Source organism: Eublepharis macularius, chromosome 12 (assembly GCF_028583425.1).
Source record: "Eublepharis macularius isolate TG4126 chromosome 12, MPM_Emac_v1.0, whole genome shotgun sequence".
Lineage (NCBI taxonomy): Eukaryota > Metazoa > Chordata > Lepidosauria > Squamata > Eublepharidae > Eublepharis > Eublepharis macularius.
The window spans coordinates 76,270,560-76,283,419 of NC_072801.1; positions in this window are offsets into that span (position 1 = coordinate 76,270,560).

Genomic DNA, 12,860 nt, shown 5'->3' on the forward strand with positions numbered 1-12,860 from the left:
CCCTAGCCCCACGCTGATTTGCTGTAGTTCTTCAAAGATATCTCGTATTTGACTTTATAAGGAGATCAGACATGTTAATGAATATACAATCCAGTGTAGGAAACGTGTTAGTCCATTGCAGCACAAAGAAACAAAAACAGGATCCTGTGGCACCTGAAAGACTACACAGTTTCATTTATTGTACCTTAAGCTTCTATGGCCTGATGCCCCCTTTATCATATGCAGTCTTGTTCACGGAGGATGTTGAGGAGAGTGAATGAAGCCTCCAAGTTCAAGAGGAGTGTACCCCTGAATACCTGTTACTGGGGGAGACATAAGGACAGGGCTACTGCCCTGGTTCCTCTCCCTGAAGCATCTGGCTGGCCAGAATGAAACGGGATGCCGGGTGAGAGGGCCTCTTGGGGGTGGCACATCAGACCTCATGGGTGTGGGCTGGACCTGGCACACCAGCCAGCCTTGGCAGCCTCGCTCTGCATGTCCTGATCAATAGGCACACCGTGACCAGGACTTAGAAGGGGGTACACCCTGGCCTTGGGCCCTTCTCAGCATGTCTCAGCAGGTCCTCTCATCCTTCACAGAGCTGCACAATATATTCACATGATCGGCTTACAACGTGCTTCGCTGTGCTTCAAAGGCTGACCGCAAAGGCTGACCGCAGCATCTTTGCCCAGTCGTCTGTGACTGTCTCAGAATATTGTAACCTTTGCTATTGGCTTAATTGTTCTTGCTCTCTTCCGGGACTTCCAGAAAAGTTTCTCAATAAAGCACTCTCCTCCAAAAGGAGGGTCAGACTTGCATCCTGACTTCGTCTCCTGTCAGTTCATCACTACATCTGGCGCCCGAACAGGGACCCCCCCCCCCAATACTACCAGCGCCTGGAAGAGGCCCCTCGAGTGCACCCGTCTACTAAGACCCCGTCTCACTGGTAAGTATGGGTAATGGATTAACACAGCCTCAGCAGAGGCATGTGGAGGAACTGCGATTCCTGGTTCAGAAGTCTGGTGGGTCTAGTACTTCTGCGGAGATCGCAAGTCTCCTGCGCCACCTTTCCACCCATTGTCCAGGTAACCCGGAAGCTGGGCTTCGGGTTCAGCCTGGGGGAGGGTTTCTCGGGGATCGACTGCAATCAGCTCTGGCAGAAGCCTCAGAAGATCATACTGCAGAACTCACAGAAATATTGGCCATCTGTCCAGTCCACTATGCCAGTGACGTGGACGATGATGGCCGCCCCATTGTAGAGTACAGGCCAACTGAGTATAAAGTCCTTCTCCAGCTAAAAAATGCTATCCAGGATACGGGATTGACCTCCCCCTATACCACTGGGTTTTTAGAAGCCATGATCCAGAATACTAGTATGGTCCCAGAGGATTGGAAGCATCTTTTCCGGATGCTTCTGACCCCTGCACAATTTGTGGTATGGGAAAGCGAGTTCCGGCAGCAGTGTCACACCCGCGGGGCCAATTCGGGCAGGGCATACACAGCAGCCCAACTCTACGGAGCTAAAGCTTTTGCCCAACCAAAGGCCCAAATAGTCTTGCCCGCGGCGACGCTCGAGCAGTCAGCTCTGGCTGCGTATCGGGCTCTTATGCGAGTCCCATCCTCAGAGAAGCTTCAACCCTCCTTTGCCACAGTTAGACAGCGGCCAAATGAGGCTTACCCTGATTTTATCAATCGACTCCAAGAGTCAGTAAAAAGGCAAATTAATAATGAAGAAGCACAAACTAAACTCATGCATAAATTAGCCAAAGAAAATGCCCTTCCTGAGTGTCGGCGTGCAATTCAGGGCTTAGGTCACAGTCCCAGCCTGGCCGATATGATTCGAGCTTGTCAGGATGTTGGCTCTGCCTCTCACAATGCGACCTTGCTCGCAGCAGCGCTTCGCCAAGCAACTAAACCATCAGGGAAGTGCTATAATTGTGGGAAACCCGGCCATTTTCGAGCAGAGTGCAGAGCTAAAGGAGGGGGCGCGGTTCATCCACGTCCCCCTCGGGGAGTGGTTCCCGGCCTGCTCAGCGGCCAAAAACCAAATGCCCAAAATGTGGAAAAGATTTTCTCTTGGCTAGCGAGTGCCGCTCTGTCCCAGAGTCGGGAAACCCGAGAGTGGGCCAGTCTCTGGCCCCGGTTCAAACAGAGACTCCAACTTCCTACCAGACGTTGCTGGAACTAGCCCTCGACTAACTCCACCACATCTCTCTGCAACAAAATCAGCCACCCGGGGTAGTGCCGGTCTGGATCTTATTTTAGAAAGCACTTTAACCTTCAAATTTCCAGGGGAAGTGTTGGTCACTCCTTCCCAACTAAAGGGCCCTCTTCCATCGGGGACCGTGGGCCTAGTTCTCCCCAGGTCTTCTAGTTCCAAACAGTGTATTTTTGTAGTCCCCGGGGTCATTGATAGTGATTATCAAGGGGTTATTCAAATTCAACTGTGCACCAATTTGCCACAGTCCATAACAGCTGGTGACTCTGTAGCACAGCTGATCCTCCTCCCCTATTTTCTCCCAGCAGGGGGACAAGATCACAATCGTAGGGAGGGAAGCTTTGGGTCCACCGACCAAAATCAAAAAACCTTGGTGGGTCTTACCGCTCCCATTTCCAGAGCCCGTCTGCATTGTCATCTCCGTACATCAGGTTGTAGCTGAGGTGAACTGCTACCTCTTTCCAATGAGTCTCTAATAAAAGCTTTCTCACTTGCCACTTGAAAGCTGACCATATATTATGCTGGCATGCAGTCAGCCAACGCAGAGTGTATGGGTCTGGGGGATTTCCCTGTCCCACCCTCTCCCCCCCCCAGCACCACTCACCTGGCCGGCAGGGGGAAAACGTGGGGGAATAGGGGCAGTACTTTATCGTGGATGAGGGCCAGAATCTAAGGACTATGCCTGGGAAATATTAAGAGCTGGTGTGCGCCTGATAAGCCTGAGAAGGTGTGATGCCATAGGACAGCCTATCTTTTCTGACAGCTTCAGGGTGCAGGACAGAGGTCATACTCTGTCATGCTCTCCTGGTATGCAACCAGCTCTTCTTCATACGGTCCTCTGCTGCCTCCCTGTGGCCTTTTCTGGGAACTGGATCAGTCAATTGCACTTTTTGGAGGCAACAACAATCCACTGGGGAGGGTGGGGGGGGAGGAAATCCCAGGAAGAAATTACTGCAGGGAAATAGCACCTCCTCTTGTTAGGACTGAATGAACTTCATGCAGCGACAAATGGAGACCTAGAAAAGAGGCAGGTCTGCCTACAAGTTACTGATTTAGATCCCCTCGCATCATTGTCCTTGCCTCCACAGCTTATCCTCCTCACAACACCCCTGTGAGGTGGATTAGGCTGAGAAAGTTCAGCAGGGAAAGAGCATTGCCCTGCTGTTGTTGGGTTGTGGGGAACTTGTGCTATCACAGAGATCGACTGAGAGGCGGACTTTTGTAACAACAGTGAGAAACTTTTTGTGTCTAATCATGGTTGATAATCGAGCCAAGGAATAGAAAATCTTGAACAATTTCAATTTCCTCATTGTCTACTTTAAAATTGTGATTCCTCAGTAGTCATTACGTGTGTCTTCTTGATGTTCAACTGTAATCTTGCTTTGGCGCTTTCTCCTTTAACCTTCATCAATAGTTGTTTCAAGTCTTCACTATTTTCTGCTAGTAACATGGTGTCATCTGCATATCTCAAACTGTTAATGTTCCTCCCACCAATTTTCACACCACCTTTTTCTAGATCAAATCCAGTTTCCTTATGATATACTCTGCATAGAGGTTGAACAGGTAGGGAGATAATATGCATCCTTGTCTGACATCCTTGCCTATTGGAAACCATTCTGTTTCCCTATATGCTGTCCTGATAGTAGCCTCTTCTCCAGAGTACAGGTTGCATATCAAAACAATCAGATGTTGTGGCACCCCCATTTCTTTTAAGACTCTCCACAGCTTTCTTTTAAGACTCTCCACAGCGCTGCGGAGGGCAATCTAAACTCCCCTCTGTCTGGAGATCGGAGGTTGGGGCCACCAGCCATGTGACCATGTTCAAGAGGTTCCAGAACTCCGTTCCCCCACATTCCAGCTGGGAAAAAACCCTGGCTGTAATCTATAAAACACAGGCTGATTTTTTTCTGAAATTCCCTGGTATGTTCCATTAGCCATTGTAAATTTGCAATGTGATCTCTGCTGCCTCTAAGACAAAGTGGGTACTAGATCAAATCAAGCCTGAATTCTCCCTAGAAGCTAAAATCACAAGACTAAAGATATCATACTTTGATCATATCATGAGAAGACAAAATTCTCTGGAGAAGTCAACAATACTAGGAAAAGTGGAAGGCAGTAGGAAAGGAGGAAGACCTAAAATCAAGATGGCTTGACTCAATAAAAGAAGCCACGTCCTCCAGTTTGCAGAATCTGAGCAAGTGAGTTAATGATAAGATGTTTTGGAGGTCTTTCATTCATAGGGTTGCCATAGGTTGGAGGTGACTGGACGGCACATAACAAACACACACAGTTCTCTGCTGCCTCCTCGTGGCCATTTTCTAGAACAGGCTCGATTTTGAAAATGCCAGGGTTGAATTTTACTACTCGTACCCCAAAGGTATGAAGGGAGAGAAAGTGCTCCAGGTTGCCCATGGCTAACATGACTGGAACTTCTGTCACATTGTTAAAGTGAAAAGACATCACTGCCCCTTAAAATATGGCCACAGCCCTGTTACCACAGCCCTGCAAACACATGAACATGCAGTTTCGGGTTGGTATGGGGGATGAGCTTAGTTGTTTGTGCAGGGAGTGTGAACAGGGTCTTTACCTCATGAGGTGGGTGTGAGTAGCTGTGAGGAGTATGATTGATCAGGAAAAGGACAACAGAAACCCATTTTAAAGGTTTAAAAATGTGCAGTTTATTGGGGAATTGGGTACGATATTAGGAAGGCGGGAGGAAGTTATCCTACTAGCAAACATTAAAACAAAGCACACGCACATTTTCCCAACAATACCCAGAAAACATCAACCAAAACTATTCCCATTTCAATTGTAGCATAATTACCTCTAAGCTTGGCGTGAAACTGTGAGGGGAAATGGGAAACAGGACAGAAGAGAAGTGTCCAGTCACTTCTGGAGAAGCAGAATGCTAGCTTTCTTTGTGAATCAGTGTGAATTGGAAAATAAGGGGAGATAGCTTAAAGGTGGGGAGCAAAGATATACTTTTCCCAGTCTGTTTAGAAATCAGGAGGACAAGAAAGGATCCAGTGCAGTGGAAGTCTGTGGGGGAAGTCCAGAGGGACTACCAGGGTAAGCCAGCCGTGGGGCTGGAGTAGCAGGTAGGATCCAGAAACCAACTACAAAAGTTTTGTGAGCTGAGAGGTGGTTTTTATGAACCTCGAGTTCCACTGAGAGGAAGGCAGTTTCTCTGCTGCAGTGGGATGGGGTTCAGGCTAGACGCTTTGGATCTGATTGGAAGGTTCGAATTTTAGGGGCGTAGCAGGTAGAGAGAATTCCAGATAGGGGCAGGGTTAGTTTACCTGACAGGTGGCCAGCTCAAGCCTGTTGAACATAGATTTAATTGGCTTGATTGCGTGTTAATGACAGCCAGGAGATGGCTGCTGTCCTTGCCTTCCTTATGATTAATTAGCTCAGGGAACTTGTAATCTGCATTGTAAAGACGATTCCTTGACGCTCTGGAAAAATTATAGGCCAGCAAACTGATTGTTAAACATGGCATGAATTGTGATAACCCTCAGAAACCCAAAAATAGAACTAGCGTCAAGGAAGTATCCTGGGCCCCATAGCCAGAAAGGGGGCCAGCTGGAGGCTAAATGTCCATGTTTCTGCCATCTTCTCTCTCTAAGGCTTCATCACCGTAGTTGACATAATTGATTCAAAATTCCCTTCTGCACAGGCCAATTTTGCCAGTTTGGTGTAGTGGTTAAGAAAGAGCAGCAGGACAACAACAACATTTGATTTATATACTGCTGTTCCTGACAACTTAATGCCCGCTCGGAGCAGTTTACAAAGTGTGTTATTATTATCTGAGTGGGCATTAAGTTGTCAGGAACAGCAGTATATAAATCAAATGTTGTTGTTGTTGTTGTCAAAGTCTAGTAGCTTTACCCTTATGGAGATGTAACAGTTGGTGTAGATATTTTAAACTGGGGGGTTGTTTTTGTTACTTTTTCTGTGATGGGACCTAAAGGTCAGCCTCAGGTCTTGCTAGTCAACCCCCCAGAGCTGCAGTCATAGCTCATTTTCCATAATTAGCTGCTCCAGCCTAGTCTCTTTCTCCGGGTAACCAAATTGTTTCCTCAAGTGGGCATATTGAGTGCTGCCACATTTTAAGGTGCGCTCACAATAAAAAGTGCACCCAGAATGAGTACAGTGTTTAATCTCTGTACGCATCCTACATTCCTTCCAGTTCCTCCTTTCCCGCATACTGTGAGAGATTTCCTGTATGCTCTCAAACTAGCAGTCGAAACACATGAGATGAAATACCTAGGTTCAACTCGTGTTCTCTTACCTAAAGGTTTCTCGGGAACTGTAGGCGTCCTTGCAGCTTAAAGTTTAGCATTTACAGAGCAGCAGAGAGGGATGTGCGGGGGTCCTTGCAGCTTAAAGTCTCCCGGTGCAGCCAGGCATCGCTCTGCAGGGCCAGGCCGGGTGAGGGGAAGGGAAAATGCCGTGATGCACCTTGAGAGTGGGAGGAAAGGCGCCCCACTCCTGCACTTCCCTCCTCGCTGCTCTGTAAATGCTAAACTTTAAGCTGCAAGGACGCCTGCACTGTAAGTGCTAAACTTTAAGCTGCAAGGACGCCTACACTTCCCGGCAAACCTTTAGGTAAGAGAACACGAGTTGAATCTAGGTATTTTGTCTCGTGTGTTCTGACTCTAGGTCTCACCACACAGTGACACCTGCCACGTGCTGTTTTAAGTGTCAGGTTTTGCAGTTTTACCTGGGGGCTGTAGTTTAAAAGAGCTGCTGGATCACTGTGGAGAGAGAAGGATTCACGCTTTTTGTAAAACAAAGATTGGGGAGGGAGGGGTGGAGGAAAAAAGAAGCTTTTGGCTAGCTCCCTTAACTCCTTAGCTAACAGCACTTTTAAAACTATAGCTCCCAGGTAAAATTACGATTTTCACCCAGTGACGGAGTTTCTCCAGTATACGCCATTCACTTGGGCAGAATATAATCCTCTTCTGCCTTCTCTTCCTAACTAAACCAGTAGGAAGTAAACGTGGAAAACAATGTGGAACTTACACAAGTGAATTAAATTGTTGTGCAAGTTATTGCTGGAGAATGCTGTCACCCTTTGGGAGAGAAGGTGTGAACATACCAATCTGAAGGGCTGCAAACAGGTCACATTTGGGAATGACAGCAGTGGCAGTTACATTCACATCCTGCGTGTCCGGACAAAGTGAAATACATAAATGGAAGGGGAAAGTCCTAAACTGCAAATCCAAAACAGATCTTCGTTAAGGTGGGGAAACTGGCTGGCGTTCTGGGGTGCACACAAGGGCTCCCTCCTCCAGGGTTCCTGGGGACCTGCCATCCTTCCTTACAGCTGGGTGCAGGGGAAGACAGCCGACACAAGAACACGGCTGATTCCTCCACAGCTCACACAGGCCGGCTGACCCACAGGCCACGACCCTTGGGCTCTGGCGGGAAGGAAGGCGGCACCTTAGCAGCAAAACACACACATTGGTCACTCAGCAAATGCTCCTGCCTTCCTCATCACAGGGGTTACTCACTCACTCACTCCCTCCACCAGGAGCCTGCCACACTCTACAGGTCAGCGATTACAGCTCCCCTGCAGTGCTCAGGTCTGCTGTTGGGATTCTCTTTATGAATTTCATGCAAGCTCCCCATATCCACCCAGACTGAATTGGCTAGGGTCTTGCCTGGTCCTCTGCTGCCTCCTTGTGGACATATTTAGCATAGCAGCATGCAAAAGTCAGAGTAGATTTAGCTGTTCCTCCTGATATATTTGAGGAAAAACCTTCCATCCACATTAATTTTGTATTAGAAGAATAAAGTTCAGGATAAGATTGTAACTAGCAAAGGTCCCCTGTAACAAATTTAAACTATAAATTGGTCTCAACGAGTCCTTTTTAAATTCAAAGTGCAAAGCATGGAAACATTACATCCACAACAATTAATTGTAATTCATTACTAATAATACAACAACATTTCACGAGCTCACAGATGCGTGTGAAACATCAGCATCGTCTGATGTAATTTGGAGCAATAAGTACAAAGTTAATGTCCCGCTGTAAACATAAGCACTAAAGCGCAAGAGGTGCTGTGCAAATAGCAAAAAACAAAAGCCAAGACTTCTGTCCGTGCTGTCTACAAATGATGTTCCTGCCCTACGGACAATCGGCCACCTCCATTTTGCACGTGATGCTCTCACGCCGTGCTTCCTCAGGGGCAAAATCCAGTTCTAAATAAGAAAAAACAAGCATCCAAACACACAAATATCAACACCTTCCCCTCCCACCTTCCCCTCCCACACTTGGCTTATTAACAGTCACTCTTACAGGTTACAATCAATTATGCCACTGCATTTCTCCATTACATTACTCCATTTCAGCTCCAACAATTCATTAAGGTCAACGTAATCACATCTGCCAGTTCTCTGGCTTAAATCCTATTCATTTCAATTGGAATCTGTGTTCTTAAAGGGACCTATTCACAAGAAACATGGTAGGTCTCATTCATTGTTTAAGCCCGAAGGGCTCATTGCCCCCCTAGTCGAAATAAAAGGCAGACACAAAGCTTGGATATAAAATTGGGCCACTTTATTTATTTCAACGTAAACTGTGCCAAAGAAGGGCAGAGCAGGCAAATATGTCTTTGGCTCCGCCCAGCCAGCAAAGCCCTTGGATGCCTAGGAAATGCCCACTGCCTTTCCTTCTTCCAGGGCTGCAAACGCGGCCCCTGTCCAAGCTGCAGTGCTGCCGTCCAGGTGGGCCAAATTGTTTTCAGATCAAAGATCCATTTTGCCTCCCTCTGCAGCAGCATCCTTTGGGACGAATGACTCCCGTGGGTGCTCATCACAGGATTGTAACCTGTACTGTAAGTAAGAGTGAATGTTATTAAGCCAAGTGTGGGAGGGGAAGGTGTTGATATTTGTACCTTATATGAATTTGGGCAAGATATAAATTCTACAAAGAGATTCTGTAAAATAGAATTATAGGCTGCTTTGACAGTTGGTATACCATGAAAATGAAATCCGGCCCTCAAGTCAGAGTTGACTTATGGCGACCCCTGGTGGGGTTTTCAGGGTAAGAGACTAAGAAAGGTGGTTTGCCATTGCCTGCCTCTGCAACCCTGGGCTATCCAGATCAGATACCATAGTGGTTAAGCAACTGAGCTGCAATACAAACATTTCACTGGTTCAAATCTCACTACTGCCATGAGCTCAGCAGGTGAACAACAGGGATGGCTTCTCCCGTACTCGTACAAAGTCAAAAAATCAGAGAAAACCCACGGGAGAACAAAGTAAATATACAATGATTATACAATATATTTAAACTGATACTGAGTGCACATTGCTACTCTAGGAATACATAACATACCTTTTATAGCAAATAAGTCATATTCCGGATGAACAAATGTCAAAATAAAGTCCAGGAAAAAGTCCAAAGTAAATGTGTCCTGTGTCTTCTTTTAAATCTTTTCCCTCATGATGGCAGAAACAAGGAGCATAGCTATCCCGTTTCTGGGGCTGTCTGAAAAGCTCAGATTTCGTTTCTTGTCTTCTTCAGGGGCGTGGCTAGGCTTTCCGCTGCAATACAAATCCATTCATGCATAACATGTAATTCCTTCAAATTATACATACAAAAAAGCTAGCCAAAGCTAACAAGAAATTACTAACCTGTGAGGTTTATAACGCTGCCAATAACTTGCATAATCATCGGTACCCGGACAATGGCGGCTGTATCTTCTCTAGCGCGCCATGACATAATTTCCACACTCGCTTATAACAACCTCCCACTTTCACAAAAAGATATTCTTAAAGGGAACACTCACCTTATATTGCAAAAATTACAAAACCTTATTAAAAACAATACAAAGACAATTCATTATTAAGTCCAAACGGTCTCATTGTTTGTAAAGAACGTATCCAATATGCTTCCCTCTGTAATAATGCACTCAGTTTATCCCTCTGCATAACATTAAGAATAGCTACTCGGAACTCATTTTCACTGAGTATCTCTAACCTATTGATGGCTAAATGGGAGGAGCAATACATCTTACACCAGTCTAATCCTTTTAGATCATGCATTCGGCTGTACAGGAGATATATTGATGATCTCTATTTTTTGTTTGAAGGGAGTAATCAGATAGAAGCCTTTTGTGCTTGGCTCAACAGCCGAGACCTGAATGTTCAGTATGAGTGGCGTTCAGATAAAAATCAGATTACTTTCTTGGATGTCATCACTTACAGATCTGATAATAATAAGGTCAAAGTCAGGACCTACAAAAAGGAGACAGATCGGAACTCCTCCTCGGAAGCAGAATGCTAGCTTTCTTTGTGAATCAGTGTGAGTTGGAAAATAAGGGGAGATAGCTTAAAGGTGGGGAGCAAAGATATACTTTTCCCAGTCTGTTTAGAAATCAGGAGGACAAGAAAGGATCCAGTGCAGTTGAAGTCTGTGGGAAGTCCAGAGGGACTACCAGGGTAAGCCAGCCATGGGGCTGGAGTAGCAGGTAGGATCCAGAAACCAACTACAAAAGTTTTGCGAGCTGAGAGGTGGTTTTTATGAACCTCTAGTTCCACTGAGAGGAAGGCAGTTTCTCTGCTGCAGTGGGATGGGGTTCAGGCTAGACACTTTGGATCTGATTGGAAGGTTTGAATTTTAGGGGCGTAGCAGGTAGAGAGAATTCCAGATAGGGGCAGGGTTAGTTTACCTGACAGGTGGCCAGCTCAAGCCTGTTGAACAAAGATTTTATTGGCTTGATTGCGTGTTAATGACAGCCAGGAGATGGCTGCTGTCCTTGCCTTCCTTATGATTAATTAGCTCAGGGAACTTGTAATCTGCATTGTAAGGACGATTCCTTGATGCTCTGGAAAAATTATAGGCCATCAAACTGATTGTTAAACATGGCATGAATTGTGATAACCCTCAGAAACCCAAAAATAGAACTAGCGTCAAGGGAGTATCCAGGGCCCCATAGCCAGAAAGGGGGCCAGCTGGAGGCTAACTGTCCATGTTTCTGCCATCTTCTCTCTCTAAGGCTTCATCACCATAGTTGACATAATTGATTCAAAATTCCCTTCTGCACAGGCCAATTTTGCCAGTTTGGTGTAGTGGTTAAGAAAGAGCAGCAGGACAACAACAACAATTGATTTATATACTGCTGTTCCTGACAACTTAATGCACACTCAGAGCAGTTTACAAAGTGTGTTATTATTATCTGAGTGGGCATTAAGTTGTCAGGAACAGCAGTATATAAATTAAATATTGTTGTTGTTGTCAAAGTCTAGTAGCTTTACCCTTATGGAGATGTAACAGTTGGTGTAGATATTTTAAACTGGGGGGTTGTTTTTGTTACTTTTTCTGTGATGGGACCTAAAGATCAGCCTCAGGTCTTCCTAATCAACCCCCCAGAGCTGCAGTCATAGCTCATTTTCCATAATTAGCTGCTCCAGCCTAGTCTCTTCTCCGGGTAACCAAATTGTTTCCTCAAGTGGGCATATTGAGTGCTGCCACATTTTAAGGTGCACTCACAATAAAAAGTTGTGAGTGTCAGCACACAGTGACACCTGACACGTGCTGTTTTAAGTGTCAGGTTTTGCAGTTTTACCTGGGGGCTGTAGTTCGGTGGCACCGAGTATCGCTAACCTATTCATGGCTAAATGAGAGGAGCAATACATCTTACACCAGTCTATTCCTTTTAGATCACGCATTCGGCTGTACAGGAGATATATTGATGATCTCTATTTTTTGTTTGAAGGGAGTAATCAGATAGAAGCCTTTTGTGCTTGGCTCAACAGCTGAGACCTGAATGTTCAGTATGAGTGGCATTCAGATAAAAATCAGATTAATTTCTTGGATGTCATCATTTACAGATCTGATAATAATAAGGTCAAAGTCAGGACCTACAAAAAGGAGACAGATCAGAACTCCTACTTAGAGTATAGATCTTTTCATCCACGTCACCTCAAGGAAAACATACCATATGGGCAACTCTTACGCATTAAACGTAATTCCACTGCAATACAGGATTTTGAAAAAGGCAGTGCTAGTTTGTGTAAGGAATTTGCCTCTAGAAGTTACCCTCCGAGGGTTATTTCGTCTGCCCTCTCTAGAGCTAGGATTAGGAGCAGAGAATCTTTATTTTGCACAACAAGTGCACATGAGGAACAGAGAAATACATGGGCATTGGAATACTCCCCTATCAGCAATAAGATCAAAAAGATTGTAGACCATTATTGGCCACTGGTTGCCGATATTGAGGGCTGTGAAAGGCGTCCACTCTGTGGCTTTCGCAGAACTAGTAGTTTACGAGACATCCTGGTCCGTGCGAATATGCCCGCCCCCGGGACCACCAGATCCTTACCATCTGGGAATTTCAAGTGTGGCCACTGTAGTATATGTCATCTAATGTGGGAAGGCCACCAAATTCATGTAAAAAATAGACAACTGACCTTTAATCATTTTCCTACGTGCCAAACACCGGGAATTATATATTTGATCGAATGCCCTTGTAATCTCCTCTATGTGGGCTGTACACCTTGTAATCTCCTCTATGTGGGCTGTTTTGCAATATAAGGTGAGTGTTCCCTTTAAGAATATCATTTTGTGAAAGTGGGAGGTCGTTATAAGCGAGTGTGAAAATTATGTCATGGCATGCTAGAGAAGATACAGCCACCATTGTCTGGGTACCG